The following is an 18,419-nucleotide window of genomic DNA, read 5'->3' as shown; positions in this document are numbered from 1 at the left end:
TGCGGGGGCGGATGGCCCGTCAGCGGGGACCTTGGGTACTTTCCTCTGCCAGCGGGGGAAACCCGAGTGTGCTTCCCGGGCGGGAATTTCCAGCCCGCGGGCAGCCGGGAAGGGGGGCGGCCAGAGGGGCGGTGCCGCTGCAGGCGGCCTGGGCCGCCGACCCCGTCCTGGCCCGTTCTGGGGCAGGCGAGGCCCGGGGCTGCCGGCACCGCGCTCCCACGGCACGGGCTGCACACGCAGCTCCGCTCCCCTGGACGGGCGGCGAGGGCCGAGCTCTCCGCAAACCCCGCGGTTTCACCCTCGACACCAGCGTACAACACAGTTGCTCGGCCGCACTTCCTAATATAGGCAGCTGCAGTCTGCCAGAGAGGAAACAACATGACCGACGAAAGACTTTGGTCACTGAAAGTCACGGGGAAAGAACAAGAGGAAGACAAAATAAGACCATAAATTTCCACGGAGGGGTTTAAGACAGTATCTCTGCATATCGAAATCTGAAAAAGTTCCACAGCACCTACCAGAACGCTGACCAAAAGCTCAAAATGTCCCAGCACAGTCATGGTCTGGCATTTCCTATGAGCAAACACCAGACAAGAGATTTTAAAAAGCCCCCGTTTTGTGATGACAGATGGGTAGTAGGGTGTTTACACAACTGAGAACTGAAGAGTAAAAATAAAGGAAGTGTAACAGCATTATGACACTAGTGGATAATTTTCTGTATCAGAGTTCCAGTAAGATGAGTTTGCAAGAGACTCATTCATATATTTTCTAAAACTCTTTCAAATTTCCTGCCATATGTGATGACATTTATCATATGTAACAATACTATCTGTCAAATTTGAACTGCGGCAGCGACATCTAGTACGGTAGAGCTTCTACTGTAACACTATTTAACATCACATAATGATAGAGAAACATTGGCTTTGCAGCAGTTGCAGAAAAAAAGAAAGTTAAAAACTTCCTTTTAAATTTTAAAATGGTTGTCAGATCTCTGACATTGTTTTAAGGAAGCTTACTGACACGGGGAAGAGAAGGTTCAAAAATGGAGCCAGCCCTTCAAATACCTTATGTGAAGAGTGAGGAGGTGTGGTATTTAGAGTTTTGTTTGACATAGGGAACTGTTCAATGTCACACAAGGAACTGAGCTCTCTATTTGTGTGAGGCTTTAATTGCAAGTGCTTAAAGATTTACTTTGACTGGTTATCCCCAGTTTCAGAACTTCAAACAGGACTCCCCAGATGAAGTTGTATTGATCTATTGTAACAGATTCTTGACTTCTTACCGCACATTCTCCCAAGACTAGTTAACCCAGTGTTCCTCCTTAACTCTCCTGCATCCCTCCCTCCCTCCCTTATGCCTCTCCACCCCCAGCCACTATCTGCCCTTGCCCCTCTGTACCCTTGGCCTCCTGCTAATCTGGCAATATAAACTATTTCCTCCCCTCCCAGGCCTCAAGGCAGCCAGTTTCAGGTTCACCCTTTGTGCTTGACAGCCTCATGTCGCAATGGAGGAAGGGAGGGGGAGAAAATAAAAAGCAGGCTAAAATGCTTGTGATAGCAGAAAAAGAGGTGTAGCTGCCCTGAGCTGTCAGGCTTTTGCTGCTTGCTTTGCCTCATTCAGTGTAGCAGCAGCCCCTCATTCCCAGTAATTTCTTCACTTTTCAGAGAAAGAGGTAAGAGGGAACTTTCCCCACTTAGCTGCAATGATGGATAGTCCTTTACGCAAAGGACATGAAGTAAGAATGCAACTTAAGAGTTCTTCTTAGAACTGAAATTCCTGAGGAACAGTGTATTATCATTAGCATTCTGTGTGTGGCTTCAGCCTGGGGCCAGGGTAACTCTCCAGAGGCAGAGTAAGAGGACAGTAGTGGTGCTTAAGCCCTACCCAAGCTAAATGCTTTGGCTTTGGTTCTCAGGCCATGAGACTGAGAACTAGGACTGTTTCTTATTCCAGCCCTTTCACCAATTGCAGCAACCTTCTAAGGTCACAGTCCTGACCTAAAAACCAGTGAGGGGCAAACAAGGCACTCTGCTTTGCCAGCTCTTAGCTCTGGGTAGAGGGGGAGAAGGCAGCATTCAGATAAAGCTGTCCTCAACCAAAGGAAACCGCAGAGGCCAAAGTGCTAATAAAAGTGCCACTGCCACATTACTAGTGTTTATGAAAATACCTCATGGTATTGTTGACTGAAATAGCAAAGGTTAGAGGCCAAATTTCTGGAGATGGAAAGCAGTGACCCTGCAGCATGAGTGTTTTATCACACCAAGTAACACAGCCAGCCCTTGAAGTACCTGATGTAACTGCAAGTCCAGAAGTCTTCTCTGAAAGGCCTGCTGAATGTCAGTCTCCTCACGCTGCCATCCTTCTCTGATGCATTCTGCAGTTTACCACCTTCCACAACGTTAAAACATTTGGCTTTAGTGGTGCCTCTGTAACACACCTCTAAACATCTATGAAGAGGAGAGATGGAGGAAACGCACATTGTTATTTGCCTTTCTGTTGCTACTGACTCCTGTACCCACTCTCCCACAAATCTAAACCCTGCTGTAAAACCTGTATGAAAAATAAAACCAGTTATTACTGATTTTATCACTGGTATTTTTCAGCTTTCCAAAGGTATCAAATGGCTCCATGGAACATGACCTGCTTATTCTGAACTCCATAGTGTTGGCTTCACTGTAAGCATCAACCCCCATTCGAGCAGTGAAGAGGTTTCGTCTTATAAACTGACCTAAGATGGTGATAGGGTTCCACAAAAGCTTTGGAAGGAATTCCTCAACTCCTTCAGGACATAAGGGGAAGATAATGATGAGAGAAATATGAAAAAAAAGAATATTAAGGAAAACTTGGGAAAAGCCAACTTGAGGCAAAAAATACCAGCTGTAGATAAAAGTTGCATTATCTATTCAATTTACAAATGAAGCCAAGTCCCAAGAGCAGAGTAGTTCTGACATCCTGTAAACATGAGATCAGACAAGCTATGTTTTGATAATCTGTGTGGGTGCAAACTGCCCACTTCGTTTTGACTAAACACAGAAACTTTTAATTTATTTTTTTATTTGTAAATTTAGTCACAGGTTTGTTCGCTTTTGCCCAGGGGGAGGGGAATTGAAGTTTTTCTTTTCAAAAACTGTCTTCACCGGGAGAGGCCTGGTGAGTTTAGCATCCACAGATTGGGATTAGCCAGAAGATGCACAGGAGATAAGTGAACACTAAGGAACACTAACTGCTGGTTTGGCCAGAGATACCTAGGGACAGATCGATAAGAGAATCAAAGATCGAGGACCAGATTAGCATCAAAGGGATCAATAACCAATAGGAGATGGAATACTAAGAGTTGTGTAATTTAAGACCAATGAACGTGAATTTCTTTGGAGTTTTTATGTATAAATATGGGAAAAGTCTGGTAAAGAACCATGTGTGAAGGAATTATTTTCACTGCACAACCCGGGCATATGTGGATGAAATAATTTCTGTTGCACATGCTGGCCAGAATAAAGTAATGCCTTGATTCTCTTAACACTGAAAAGATGTTGTTGGAGAGTTTCTGTTTTTCCCATAGTTTCAGTGACAAGGGCACCTACATCTACACCAGCAATAATGATTACTTTATTTCTTTTTTTAAATGAAGCTTTTTAAATTGCATTTGGGCATGTAGCAAAAAAAAAAAAAAAGAAAAAATCCCAAGGGACAAATACAATATTTAGATATTAAGGGCATCCATGACTCATTGTGATAACCCTAAATGTTCAAGAAAAAAAAAAATCTTGCTGCTCCCTTTCTGAAGGTCAGTGCATTCACAGTCTGCAAAGTTTCCATTCCCTTTGCACACAGACAAGAGTTTTCTTTTCCACATCCTCCTACACAAAGGATCACGAGTACAAAAGTTTAGGTTTACCTAAATCAGTTGTGGGCTTTCTCACATTTAGTGCTCAGATAAATTCTCCCATTAGCCATGAATAGTCTCAAGAACTTATCAAAGCCACACTGCGCAAGTTGAGGCTTTTAAATCAGTCAGAAACTCTCATTAATATTTACTTGGAAGATAAAAAATAATCAGAATGAGCTGCAAGAAGATCTTGGTAGATGTTGAGTTCAATTATCTGTTTAGATTGGAGAATCTGCTCACTTTTCTAAGTGTTTTTGTCTGCTTCTAGGAATACCATTTTTTTCTCCTGGTGGTATAACAAACATACATTCAGCAGGAGATAGGAGCATGAAGAATGCCAAAGCAGAGATGACTGGACTAAAATAAACCGCATTCAGGTGGAAAAAGGACCACCTATATATCAAGGAAATCAAAGGGTTCTATTCAACTGCTTCAAATTTTGTCAATTCAAAGCTCCACATTCTTGGTTTTTTTCCAAAGGAGTTGTCTTTCTAAACAGCAGGTTGTCTGCTTTGACTCCAAGTTAGTTCCTGCTGTCAGAGTAATTTCTCTAGATCTGATTTCTCTCATTTATTCCTCATCATCTCTCAGCAGATTTTAAAACCTTCCTAAGGTGTTTAATTTGCTTTAGTTGAACTAGCTGTTGCTATTCATGTTCTTGGAGAATTTTTTTATGTCAGTACTCCTTCAACTGAAAGAGAATCAGGTGTGACACTGTTTAATTTCCTGAGGATTACACTGGAGGTTTTCTACCACGACTGCTGCTAGGCTCAGGAAGATACAAGTAATTTGTCAATCATGCTAAATGTGATTCCATCACACTTTACCTAGAAAATAGGTGATTGCCTTGACAAAGAGTTCTTTTTAAAAAGCCAAATGCCTCAGAAATTAAATCATCCACTCAGAGGCTACAGATACAAGATGAAGTTTCCCAAAGTATCTACGTCACAGCTTCAAATGGCACATAAACACATGGGAACACACTAACTTCTGCAAACCCACATACAAAGAGGAGCTTAAGCCTTCTGTTGCAACATGCAAAATAAGGCCCTAATTCTGTAAGCAAAACCAGAAATCTGAACTCTGTGCCTGAGTTCCCAATGCAGCTTGTGGGGAACCGATTTGTGATTTACAGCAAGACCAAAAAACCCCAAGCCCCTGCATGCAAACTGAACAAGTCATAAATCAGCTCTGCTTGAACAACGATGGCACAAGCAGTTGTAGCAGACACAGGGTTAAATGACAGGAGTGAGGGCTGCTTAGGTTAATCCTGGTGCCAAATGGTACTAAAACTGCAGCCTGAGAGAAGCTGAGCTTTCCATTTTTGTATTCTACTGCACAGTACCATGTTTCTTAAGAATATTTTGAGAAATAAGAGGAATCATAGTTGTACTGAAAATGCTTTCACTTTCACTTCTTACTACTTACAGGAATAAATAAATTAAAAGTAATGTAGCATGCACTACTGAAAAAAGTTTCTTTTAGACTTTACTCTAAACTGTAATATTTTCATGAGAATATATTAGAGGGAAAACATAGTAGAAACAGAAGAAGAGTGATGAGTCTTTGATAAGGGGTTAAGCTAGTGTTTTTTGGCTAGTAGCTACAAATTGATTATTAACCTACATACCAGTACCCACTGGATACATGAACAGGAAGGGCATTAGTGTGAGGAACAGCAAGTGCCAACTGAGTGAATATAAATATCTATTTATGGCAAAGTTAGAACACTGGGTTTCTAGAAGCTGGAATTTGCTGTCAAATTTTGACAGATTTGCTGTTAAATTATTCAGAGAATTGAAAAGCTATTGGGATGGAGTGGACAGACAGTTACATTCTTATACAAAAAAATGATTGCATGAATGAGATGCCAAAATCAGGCTAAAATGACACTAGATGTCATGCTGAATACTCACTTGGTTTTTTTTAGTGGACTAGCAAGAAAAATTGTTCTCTTCCTGGTATACTTATTCAGAAGGACCACCTCAGATTCAGAAAACAAAGAATATACTGACAGGGCTTAATTTAGCATCCACCAGTAGCTGCACTGACCTAAAATCCATCTCTCCCAGTACCAGCCAGTACCAGACATTCCTGGTATCAGATAATCTCTTTATGTAATGAAAACCATCTCAACCTCTATTACAATAATCTGGGCCTATTATCTGAAGTTCAGTGTTACTAATTGTGATAATCCAAAAAGTCACTCCAGTCCTTATGAACACAGATTTCTGGGGAAAAAGAAGTTTGCGTGCAAATTGAAACATTCTACATTCTTGAGTCAGGAATTCAGAGTGGCCGCGAGCACAGCTGCCTTGGGAAGCAGGAGTTAAATGCTGTGTTCATTACTCCACAGTGCTGCTGAGACAGAGGGTACAGTAGCCTTGGGGAAGCAAAGGGTCCTTTGTTCTCTGTTGAGTTATTTCAGCAGAGAAAGACCTTTTCCAGCTGAAAAAGCACTGTCCTGAAGATCACAAAGATCAAAGAATGTGAAGAGAAGGGCCCAAGTAAGATTGTCCCATCCTTCCACTGTGCAAGAGTCAAGAAACAAAGCACCCCATTCCTGACACACAAGACAATATGAACATGTTTTGAACAAAAAGAAAAACCTGATAAAATGTGCTTGTACAGCATATGGAAAATTAAGCCCCAGCCTATGAGGCTTTAAGTCACTACTTTAAAAAACATTAATGTCATAAGTTGACATGAGATGGATTTTACCCTGCTCTGAGGACAAAGCACATATTTAAAACAGACTAGACCACCAGTTTTGAGACACAAGGTGCTGTGCTCCCTTCAGGCTCTGCAATAGTGGAGATTAAATTACCATCTAAGCACTGGCACAGAAGAAGTCTCAATATCAAATGTGTTGAAGCCTTAAACACACAGCGTGATTTCTAGCACCACCTGCACATTGAGAAGTACAAATGCAAGGGTCTGAATAAAGTACCAGTGTCTTGAGGCTTGATACTGGCCTCTTGCCACTTCCTTATGACTTCCTTAGTTTGATTTTAAAGAAAAGTAACTTTTATCCTATCTCAAAGCTCTTCCTAATACAGTTTTGAATGTATTTCTAACTAGGAACATGGCTTGTGTCTGAACTTTGTCAAACACATACTGTAGGTCTCCAGAACACTGTCTCCTTCACTTGGCCACACAGTTACAAGTGCAAAATAAGCTACTGTGGGAACATTTCCAAAATTAAGCAGGTTATCTTCCACTGAAAGTATATACAAGAGTTTGGCATTGGCCCAGGACTGTAGGAGTTTCTGTTTTTTGTGGTTTTGTTTTTCTTACTTGGAAACAATAGTGGTATTCATGCCTAAGCAGTTCATGAGGTTACAGCTTCTGAGGCTGTGTTTCTCAAAATGCAGCAATTGCTATAAAAGATGCAGCATACTTCCGTGTTACCACAGTGATTTCCCTTCTGCTGGCTCCTATGGAGTAATTAAAAAATTTATTTCTTTTAAAGTGGAACTTTGCATGTACATATGAAGCTGCTCAATCCTGCATCCAGATATGTAGTCCCGTGTGCCAAGACTTTGTAGACTGAAATACATATACTTAGTGATTGTGAGCACTGTTCTTTTGTTTCTGTCCTTTCACATCTCTTTCCCCCTCCAGTCAGCTCCTCTCTACCCAATGCTAATCTCCTGCACACAGAAAATGAGCACATTTATACAATATCCTGTTTGTCAAACGTTGTTTTGTCCCTTTAGTTATTACACACAAGTACTCTTCAGCTGACAAGTTGTCAGCTGCATTGTTTGCAGGTTGTCAGGCCTCCCACATTACAGTGTACTTGCCCAGCCTCAGAGAGAAAGACTATGGCTTTTTCATAGACAAAGATAAGGAAAAAAATTCATTGTAAACCAATTTCTTCTGTTCAATAAATAGCTGAACAAAACCCAAGTCTCTGCAAAGCAATGCATGTTTGTCTTCTGTAATAGAACACTATGGCAGGCACTGCAGTGAGCTATAGAAGGCAGGCATGCTGTAGCAACTCTGAAAACAAAAGAGCTGCTGACCAACAAAACTCTCGGGAAACACCAAAAAAGGGTGCAGAATCTGAATGTGAGGCAAGAGAGGGACAAAGGTTACAATGATGCAGTTGGCAAGAGAGGATCATCTAGTAAAATATATAAGGGCTATAGAATAGATATTTATATCTGAGCTGGTCAGTCTTTCTAGTCAAATGAAAAGAAAAACATGCCTTTAGGATGTGTTTTTGTATTAAATCCTAAAAGAGACATTTTAAATGGATTACATGCACCACCCCAAAGTGCCTTTTTCTGTCTGTTGAGTACTGAGGAGGTGAGAGTGTTAAGGAACTAGGGAGACTGTTCCAAAGTCTCACATTTTTGTAACATCATTAGGAGGAAAACATAAATAAAATCAGAAGACAAGGGAAAAGGATAAATGAGTCAATGATTGTTCCAGATATACATGTTTTTTAGTGCATGATTTATGTAGCAAAGGTAGGAATGCAACAGCTGATCTCACAAACCAGACCTGTGCTCTTCTGCCATTTCTAGGAACCACAGAAAATACAAGAAATTCTATAGCAGGAAATTATGAGTAACCACAGCAGCTCTTCAAATACTTTTTTCTTATTGTTTCTGTCCATTTTTCACTTTTGTTTCATCAAGGACAGGATTTGATTAAAAACTGCAGAGAAACAAAACTAAAATTCTTCCTTTTAGGGCAAGAGAACAGAACACAAGTTAGGGGGTTTTTGTTTCTTTTTTAAAGCAGTGTTTTGGGGTGGGGTGTTTTTAGAAACTAATCAGGAAAGGGTCATTGTTTTACTGGTGCAATTACACATAATGAGCTATGGCAATAACACATTCCTAGGCAGACACTATCTGTAGGTGTCCATTTGGCAGGCCTCAGCTCAGGAAACATCAGCCCAGGAGGCCTAGCTTGGGTAGCCACATGCACTGGTTCCAAATAGCCTTTTCTGAGCAGTGAGCACCTTCTCTTGAGTTGGGCTAATCCTCCCTGCAGCTAAGGGCACTGTCCCCACTGCTACATCTGAACTTGAAAATCCAGGTACTCACCAGTCACGGCAGCTGCATTTCACATTAGCAGTAGTTTGGCCATCTCATCCTCATTCTGTAGGTGAAACAAAATGCAGGAGGTGACTGCTGTTGGGGCAACCAGAGGGAAGAGAGGGCTCTTCAGACAGCTCATCAGGAGGGTGGTCCTGCAGAAGAGCACAGCAGTGCAGCGTAGGGATGAACAGCTCATCAGGAGGGTGGTCCTGCAGAAGAGCACAGCAGTGCATTTCACACATCAGGATTTTGGAAAGCTGAGCAGTCCACAGGCAAGTTCAAGCACACAGAAAGTTTTGACATACTTACGAAGTATGGCATGGGGCCAGATTTCACAAACAAATAGTGAAGATAATCAAAATTATCTGGCTGCTTCCACCAAGGGCTGTGTTTTCCAGAGTATGATCTATCATACAGTGTGATGGTGGCATTTTATTGCCAAAGAGGCTTCAGTGGAATCCTCAGTGAGGTTTCAGATCAATTTCTGGTAAACAAACTTTCCAGAGGGCAGGATATTTGACAGCATTACCCTCAAAGTTTGTGGGAATCATCTTTGAGTCTGAAGGGATGTGAGAATTCATGGACTGAATGTGGATCTCTCCAGCCCATGGAGCCAAGGACTCAGGGGAGCAATGCACACCACTGCTGCATAGCTGGAGTGTTTCTGTGGTGAATATCTGCTATTGCAACAGAAGGATATTCAGCAGACAAAGGCCATCCCTGAGGTTCCTTGGGGTAGCTACAGTCATCCTAAGTGCTACAGGCCGCACACCTCAATGGAAGGCTGTTGTGAAGAGAGGGAAGCAACACAGCCCGATTTGCCTCCCCCTTGGCATTCCCCATCACCTCCTGCACCCAGCCACAGGGGAACCCACAAGGCCATGCCTCCCCCATCTGCACCCCAAAAGGGAGCTGCAAACAGTCTCTGTCCCTGAAAGAGAATTTACAGGACCTTATTGACTTGCAGCACAGGAGAAGCCAGGATTTAGGTAAATCTGTGTTTCCTGGGCAGCCTGTGAACTGGAAGAGATCCAACCTGGGCAGAGCACAGGCACTGCCTGACTCGGTGTCACCCGCATGCATCAGTGTGGTATCCAGTTCAAAGGACAACCTGGGCAGGTCATGTCCCTGCCACATGGCCACATTCCTGGAGCAGAAGATGGTTCTTGGGCTCTCCACACAGAATTTGATTAAAAGGCCTGTGCAAATCAGCAGGTCATAGGCTGTGACTCAGGCAATGAACCTCCAAGGCTGCTTCCTGTCACAGGAAGTTGATGAGGTAAAAATTCGTATAAAGACGGAGAACAAAGTACAGCATTATCTGCAAGGATTTAATCACCCGTGTGCCAAGTGCTGAGGACGCCTGGAGTTTTTTCATCATACCAGAGTTTAGAGGTACTATTGCACTTTTCTATACAGAGTTCTATTACTCTGAATTCATAGAATTCTATACTCAGAATTCATAGAATCATAGAAAGGCTTAGGCTGAAGGGATCTTCAAGATTATTTACTTCCAGCCCTGCTGCCATGGCCAGGGACACCTTCCACTAGACCACGTTGCTCAAACCACCACTAACCCAGCTTTGAATGCTTCCAGGGATGTGTCATCCACAAGTTTTCTGGGCAACCTGTTTCAGTGTGTCACCACACTCACAGGAAAGAATTTCTTCCTAATATCCAATCTAAGCCCACCTTCTGTAGTCACATCACATGCTATAAAGGTTTTCCCTCAAGGACTTTAACTTCAGAGAGTCCTCCCCTTCAGTCATTCTTGCCATTTTTTGAGTGTTGAATCTGAAAATTAGGACTAGGAAACATTCCTGGCAGTTCAAATACCAATCCTTCTCATAGTGTGCCACTCCACACAGTTGGCTCTCTGCTGAATGCTGAGATTCAGCTCAACTGCACATTAGTTTAAATGAAACTGAAGAGAACTGGGTATCATAGATTAAACTTTGGGCATTTTCACCCTTTTTTTTTTGGTATCAGTTGGTTAACAGAAAAAGAAAATATTTCCCCACCAATTCTTCCTAGCAGTCAATTCTTCTCTGTCAACTCTTTTTGAAAACAAAAGTAGGGACCATGCTTCATTCACTTTTTCTCTGAAATTAACACAGAATCCGAAATGAATTAAATTATAATCAACATTAGAGAAAAAAGATTGGATTATCTAATCTCATCCTATGTAATTAGGCATGACAAGTCTTATCTCTCTTCCATTGGAAACATAGCAACAGGGTACAAAGCACAGATCCAGGGCGCTAATTTGGTTTCCTGGCCCTTGAATCTGCAGAGATAATTTTTTAAAGAGGTGACTTGAGGATCACACAGTGCACAGACACTCTGCCTGACGCAGACGGGTGAGAAAATGCCAGAAAGGGCCTCGTGGTGTTTTAGCACCACCGGGTGGACAAAGAAGGGAAAAAAAAGTTCATTTTTGAGACTCTATGCATGGGTGTCCTGGCAGGCACTGGTCCCTACCTCGGAGCAGGAGCCCTGAGCAGTATCTCAGGAACTTCTCACACAGTTCTTCACCAGTTTAGGGGGTTTTGTTACACTGCACATGTTCCTAGAGTCTGGAATGCCATACCAGAAAACATTAGACTTGCAAATACAAACATAATATCTGTAATAAATATGACGATAATAGAAAACAAACACGATCTATGATTTTTAATGCAGAATTTCAGTATACTCAGAAATAGCTCAGATACTGCTCAGACACTTCTCAGTGTTTTCTGCCAGTTTTGTTTCTCCCTTGAAATCAGTACCCTGGTAGGTAAATGAGTGACTTCCTTAAATCACAGAAAAAAACCCCTGCTTAATGTAGTGTTTCAAAGTGTTTCTAACATCTTGACTGTTCTGTGGGCTTTTGGACAGTAATTGTTGTGGGTGGCTGGCCTTGGACAGCTTTTAATGCTGTTCACAGATGATATATGAAGACATGTAGCAGCTGTAGCTACATAAGAACTGCTTTCCCGGACACCAGATAAGATAGTTTGTTGAATTAAGTAAAAGTGCACTCACCCTCCCACTTGTATTCTATGTGCTTTACTGGCACACTTCTGCCTAAAGCTTTGGTCAGCTCTGTGCCCTGTGACTGATCTGTTATGGATCTGTTCTTTGGATTACACTGCAGCCCAGAGAGCCCTTTGTGCTACTCCACAAATGCACATGCTGTCTCTTTATGGGGCACTTTACCTTTGGCTGACATAAGCCAGGGAGAAAGTGAAAGCACAGCCCACTCTGGCTTTCACAGCAGCGCAGCAGCAGGACCCCCACGCTGCCCCATGCCCCCCTCACCAAGCTGGTGGAAAGCAGCTGGAGATGGCTCCTTTCCAAGAGCCATGATGATGCAGGAGGCAAGAACAGGCAAAGCTCCCAAAATACGTCCTATAAAAAGGTAACACTTGGGTGACTGGTGAGTATCCTTTGGGATGCCTGACCGCACTGCTGTAGCCAACAGATCTCTCCTGGCAGCAGCTGCAGGGCACACTACACACACCCTTTCTGCAAATTCCACATTTAACAGCACATTTGCTGCTTGCTTATCACACACAGCCTGCTTAAAATAGAAGCATTTGAGCTGACGCCTCAGGTCCTCTCAGCTTTGAATGAAGGAGGAAAAAAATCCCCTTCAGAGATTCAAAGTGTACAGGTTGTAGTTCTTGCTAATCTTTGTCATGTACTTCTCCTTTGTCCCACTCACACAGCTTTGAGGGTCAAGTGAACAGCTCAGTCAGGTCTGGTAGTAGATTTCTCAGCTCTTTATAAGACATCAGAATACTTGAATCCAAAATAACGCAGCCAAAGACAACTAGTCATGTGCCTAAAGAAAGCAAGAAAGACTCTGACTTGTATTTTGCATGTTAAGGTAGTTTGGTGGAAGAAAATCCGTGTCCTTCCTACCTGCCACTGTACCACACCAGACATGGCATTTATGTCTTCCACCTCAGCACTCCATAATCCTTGGCTGCTTGACAGTTGAAGCAGCCAGCTGTAGGAAGATTGGCAAATCGTGGCATTATTACAAGTTATCTAGAACCCAGACATGCTGGTTGTACTCATTTAACACTTCAGAGTAAGGAGGGAATTCACAACAGGTCCTCTGCATCCTGGGTACGTGAGCTGTGCAGCAGGCTACCAGGCCAGGGGGGCTCAGCATGGTGGCCCAGGTGCCAGGGCTGGCTCACCTTCTCAGCTGGTGGCACACAAGTGCAGCCACATGAGCAGGACTTCTTACTTGCTCCTGGGCACTGTACTACTCACGGCGCTGGAGACCTGAACACACTGGGACACTGAAATTACTCAAAATCAGCAGGGATGGGCAATCAGTGCGTTAGATCCCATGCAATATGCCCTATCACAACAACCTCAACCACTTTCCCTCGTCTAAAACAATGATGAGTTGCAAAGACAGCTGGGCTGAAGGGAAGCCTCTGAGCTATGGACTTAAGCAAGGCAATGAAATCCCTGAAAGGCAGTATTTTTAAAAATGTGTGTCCCTAGAACTTCTTGCTGGTTCATTACAAGACGCTTCCCAACTCTTGCTTTACCTTTTGGCATTTTGGATCATTTGAGTCCTCTGAAATGTTGTGTACAGGGAAGGTGGGTGCTTCCCAACTCTTGCTTTACCTTTTGGCATTTTGGATCATTTGAGTCCTCTGAAATGTTGTGTACAGGGAAGGTGGGTGCCTAGCTCAGGGTCCAGCCTCCATTTGGAATAGGAAGATCCTTAAACATCTGGTTCTCAACATCTGGGAGATCTATTACAGAGCTTGTTTAGAAAGCACATTTGATCTTGGTTCTGGGCTGGAGCAGAGGGCCTGCATTTTGTCTCTCCTCACTGTGCTCTGCCAGCTGTTTGTGTACCAGCTTTCTGTGTAAACAGACCTGCTGCTGCCCGGTTCATTCAGCAGTTTCACAGGCCAGCATCTGTGACCTTGCAGTTCCCAGGCCTCCCTTGGAACAAGGCTGATTAAAGGAGAGATTGTACTGTCTCACAGCTGTCCTGGTACCCCACAGTAATAGGAAAAGAGATACAAATGAGACCACAAATGCATTTGAATACAATGAAGTTGTTGTTCCAGCTCACCCAGCTGTGGCAGTGAGTTAAGGAAAGCAAAGAGTTTGTGCCTTGATTTTCATACTAGGAGTACAAGGGCTTTAAAAAGCTCAGCTAGAGTATTTGACTCAGGCTTCTCTTACCCCTCTTGCCATGTGGCTGACTCAAACCCTCAGGCTCTCTCACCTACTGCAGTTCTCTTCAGAGATGTAGCAATGTGTTTTATTTCCCAACTGAACTTCCGTGGAAATGCAGCCTAGAGACCTGAACCTGTCTGGCTCAACAGCACCCACTATTTCCCTGCCTGGGTACCAACCAGCTTCTCACCCTGTCCCCTCCTGCTCATCTGATCCTCCCTAGGAGGCACCAATAAGTAATTAATGTTCTCATTCTGAGCTTGTTCCTCACAAACGCCTTTCCATTATTGGGTAACAGAAAACAAACATGCAAAGGAAACAGGACAAGAGCCAGCCAGCAGGTCCTCACACCCCACATGCATCACACCATCCTGCCATACCACATCCTTCTATTCCATGGTGCCACCTACCAGACCATCTGATTACATGCACCTTTTCCAGAAGACAGTGAAGGAAGAAACCAGAAAGGTAAGGCATGTAAATAGAGGTTAGAATCATAAAACCCATAAATAAAGAAAAATGTGAATTCCCTGCAGTTCTGATTTTCTTGTCTCGGTCACCTTTCTGGCGTCTGCAAACATCTTCAGAGCAGGATTCAGCAGCTCCACAAAGGCAGACTCCTCCTAAATGCAGTGTGCTCCCTTTGCTCCAAGTGAGTGGGAAAAGAGGTTTGCACTTACAGAAAACCCAGGTAATTGCATTGATTAGTGTGGACTGTAGATGAGTTTAACAGCAAATAATGTAAAGGAACCTGCTAGTGAAATGTAAAAGGCTAATTTTGAGACAAACGTTCTTGTTCAACAATTGCAGCTGGTGGAGCAGTTCTCATCCCAGCCAAGGGAGATGTCCATTTGTGTGGCCACAGTTAAACTGCTGGTGTTACCCAGCAGCTGGGTAGCTCCACATCATAGGGATTCATCACCATTAAGCAAGTGCCAACGATTTAGGTAACTCTCAAGTTACACCCGCAGTTAACCTGAGAGCATTACAGATGAAAAACCTGGGGGCTCATATCTGGCTGCTCAGTGTGAGAAGTAGCTAGAGCTACCATAAAATAGTGCCTGGGTATTGCTTTTTCATTAAGATTATGGTCTAATTGAGTAAACATCAATCCAGGGAAGCCCCACAGCCTGTGTTATGCTAGATATCAGATTAGATAACAACCATCTCATCAACCATTTCACAGCTGTGAAAGGGCTGAATCCTTTCTGCAACTGACTGGGCAGACTTTTAACTCTCTGTGAATCCAAACTAGAGCTGGCTGACCAAGTTGTCCTGTAGATAATTTATGTTGTGTCATTGGTGAGCAACAATGCTCCTAAATATGCCACTGATATCTACTATGTTATTTTTAAGCTTTTATCTGAAGATGATATAAAGGAGATTTGAACAGTGTCTGTAGATGGGGGTTACAGACGATCAGGTTTTTTGGTTGCCTTTATCTGAAGCTCATTCATCTGCAAAATTGTAAGTCAGTACTTCCTCCTTGCTTCTCACATGCAGATTTTTCTCAGCATCAGGAGTTTAAAAAATCATTACAAAATAGGCAGGGAGTGAAATGAAGCATCCATTAATATTTCTGATCTTGGGAAGAAACTAGATTTTACTAAAAGTGCCTCTTTAAAATAGAACTACTCTAATCTAAGATGTCCATGGCTTCCTTACTGATTTTTTGCCTTCTTCCTTTAAATAATGGTTCATCATCTGGAAGCAGCTTTAGATAAATTGCCCAATGAAACTCAGTATCATAAATGTTACTGTAGTCAGGATCACATGAATTTGTAGATTTGCCTCTTTTCCATAACCCTTTTTTAAAATGAACCCCAAATATTCTCAGCTGAGTTAAGCAAACCTTTTCAGAGATGGATATTAACAGAATGGGGAGAGAAGAGCAAAAGACAAGAAATCGCAGATAAAAATGTCACCCAAATCTGACATTAGAGAGCTGATAGGAGAATCCAAGTGTGCTGCTCCAGATGGCAGGAGCTGCAAAGAAGGAAGAGCATGGCTGTGAGGAGCAATGAAGGGAAGCTAATGGGAGATGAAGGAGGATGAGAAACAGACACTCCAGGGCATGCATCCAATTCTTCCGGTTACGTAAAATGAGTTTTACCATTTATGCACTTCCCTCCTTTTCTGGGTGATGCACATTGCAGATAGAGTTGGTAGCAGTGCTTGCAATTACCCCCGCCTGACAGTTCTTGTTACAAGCTCCTGCTTTCAATTGCTGCTGAGTTTGTTAGATGTTACACATCCAGGCTGAAATGTCTTTTGCCAAGGCTTGGCCTCGGGCTGATTCTTTCCCCTTCCATTTTCTTTTGGGAGGAGGAAAGGGGAAGGCAGTTTCAGTAAAAATGGTTCTGTGGTTTCCAGGCCAAGATTAGGAAACTGTTTATTTGAGCAAGAACTTGAAATTTGGCAAAACAGGGGGGTAGGTCACCCCGATGCTGGAAGATGTAGCCAAGTTATAAATGTGTTTTTAAAAAGTCTCAGCTCATGTAGTTTAGCAGAGACTTGTCAGCTTGGCAGATGAATTTTCAGAGGGTTGTGTCAGCACAGGGCACAGTGTGTCTCCTGCCAACTTCCAGGCCCTCACAGAACTGTCCCCAGCAGAGCCTGCCTCCAGTGCTGCCACAGGCCCTGAGCAGGGCAGGATTTGCCTCTGGGTGCCCAGGCTGCCACTGCCTTGGGGGCCTTGAGGCTGGAGGTGGGTGTGAGCAGGGAAGTGGGGCTGAGGTACCAAGCTAAAAAGGCACTTGGGTAACAAACCACGGAGAATCAGACTGTGATGACATAAGGAACTGGAAAGATAACTGCTAATGGCCCAGTTTAGCAAAGAACCCAGTGGGGTGATTGGTGGGACAAGAGGAGCAGGGTGGTCAGGAGGATGAGGAAAGAAAGACATCTTGGTGATAGCTCCATGTCCTTCTCAGAGCCCAGAGTAGAGCTGAGGTCACCTCCAACAGAAATCTGGAAGTCAACTGGCATGTGTGATTTTTCCTGCTTGCAGGGTCTCCTGCACTGGCTGAAAACCTGTAACTACTTTTCCTTGATTAGATCTAAAGCTTCAATTCTCCAGCAGAGAGATGGATTAGCACTTCTCCTCATTGGAGCACCTCAGCTTGGGATCAGGGCAGACATCTCTGCCATCTGTCGTGCACGCTCTCCCCTAATGCTGCAGGGGAGGTGAGGAGTGGGAGGTGGTGCAGAGCCAGACTAGCTGTGTGTGCTCCCTTCTTTGCTGCTTGCTGAGGAAAGAAGAGCAGCTGTCCCTAGGCTGGGCTGCACAGGGGTCATAAAAGGCCCTAACACCAGGCATTGCTGCCAGCCCTGAAGCGCAGCACAGAGCAGTTGTGGAGTAAGAATTGAAGAAAGGCCAGAAGCAATGGCAATTAACCATATCCTTACTCCTGGGTCCTAATGATCTTTATTCCCCAGCCAAGTCAACAGCCAGTGTTCTTTCACAACCCCACCAGCTCCTCATCCCAATATTTTCAATAAACATAAAGCTAAACTTCTGTCCCAGTCACACCAGAATGTCTTTGTTCTGCACCTCAGCATCTTCCCAATATCATTGTCACCAGTGACCATTATTCCTCAGGCCTCAGCTCCAGCACCCTCCTGTTAAGTCAAAGCCAGTGACAGCCCTCTGGAGCCCTTCTGGCTCTTGCATTAAATCGTGTTACACTGTAGCCTCTACACCTCACACTCCAGCCGTCCCCACATCACCATTGACCCTACTCCAACAACCCCCTCATCCCTGGTGCTGCCCGAGACTCCAAGGCCTAGTTCCCAGTGTCATCCTGAACACCTTCTCCAGCTGCCTCTTCCTCTTCATGCAGGGGGAGGTGGACACAGAGACCTCACCAGCAAAGCAGCACAACACTTGTCTGACTTTTCTAGATACAGGCCACTGTCCCCAGGGTTGGGGTTCCTGCCAGCTGACCTTGGACATCTGGATTCAATCCAGTGGGTATCAGTTTCCTTTACAGTGATGAATGGAGATAACAGGATACTTTTAGGGTACCATTGACCTACCTCACTTTAGATATTTACTTGGACTGCCCCAAAAGCACCATTACCTCTCTAATCACTCTAAGTGGAGACAAGAATTATCTCAGATTAGATGTGTCCTTTGCTCATAACACAGTTGGGCACAGAAATGCCAGGGCAATAAAGAGTTATTGAAAAGCAGAAATAAGGGAAAGTTCCAGGAATGATTTCTCCACCACTTCCACCCTTGTTCCTAGAACACACCATTCTCAGAGGGGTGTTGT

The 18,419-nt window shown here is 43.6% G+C and overlaps 1 long non-coding RNA gene across 1 annotated transcript; it reads right to left on the bottom strand.

Moving 5' to 3' along the window:
• Positions 1-375: 375 nt before the first annotated feature.
• Positions 376-9,249, bottom strand: LOC121662543. Its single transcript, XR_006015320.1, has 3 exons — positions 8,947-9,249; positions 2,289-2,447; positions 376-573 (listed from the first exon to the last, which is right to left on the bottom strand). It is a non-coding gene; the product is annotated as an uncharacterized LOC121662543 (long non-coding RNA).
• Positions 9,250-18,419: the final 9,170 nt, after the last annotated feature.

This window comes from Corvus kubaryi, unplaced genomic scaffold (assembly GCF_017639235.1).
Source record: "Corvus kubaryi isolate FWS band 111438036 unplaced genomic scaffold, C.kubaryi_AGA036_p1.0 37256, whole genome shotgun sequence".
Taxonomy (NCBI): Eukaryota; Metazoa; Chordata; class Aves; order Passeriformes; family Corvidae; genus Corvus; species Corvus kubaryi.
The sequence above is the reverse complement of the archived record's forward strand: the minus strand, read 5'-3'. Positions and strand labels throughout refer to the sequence as shown.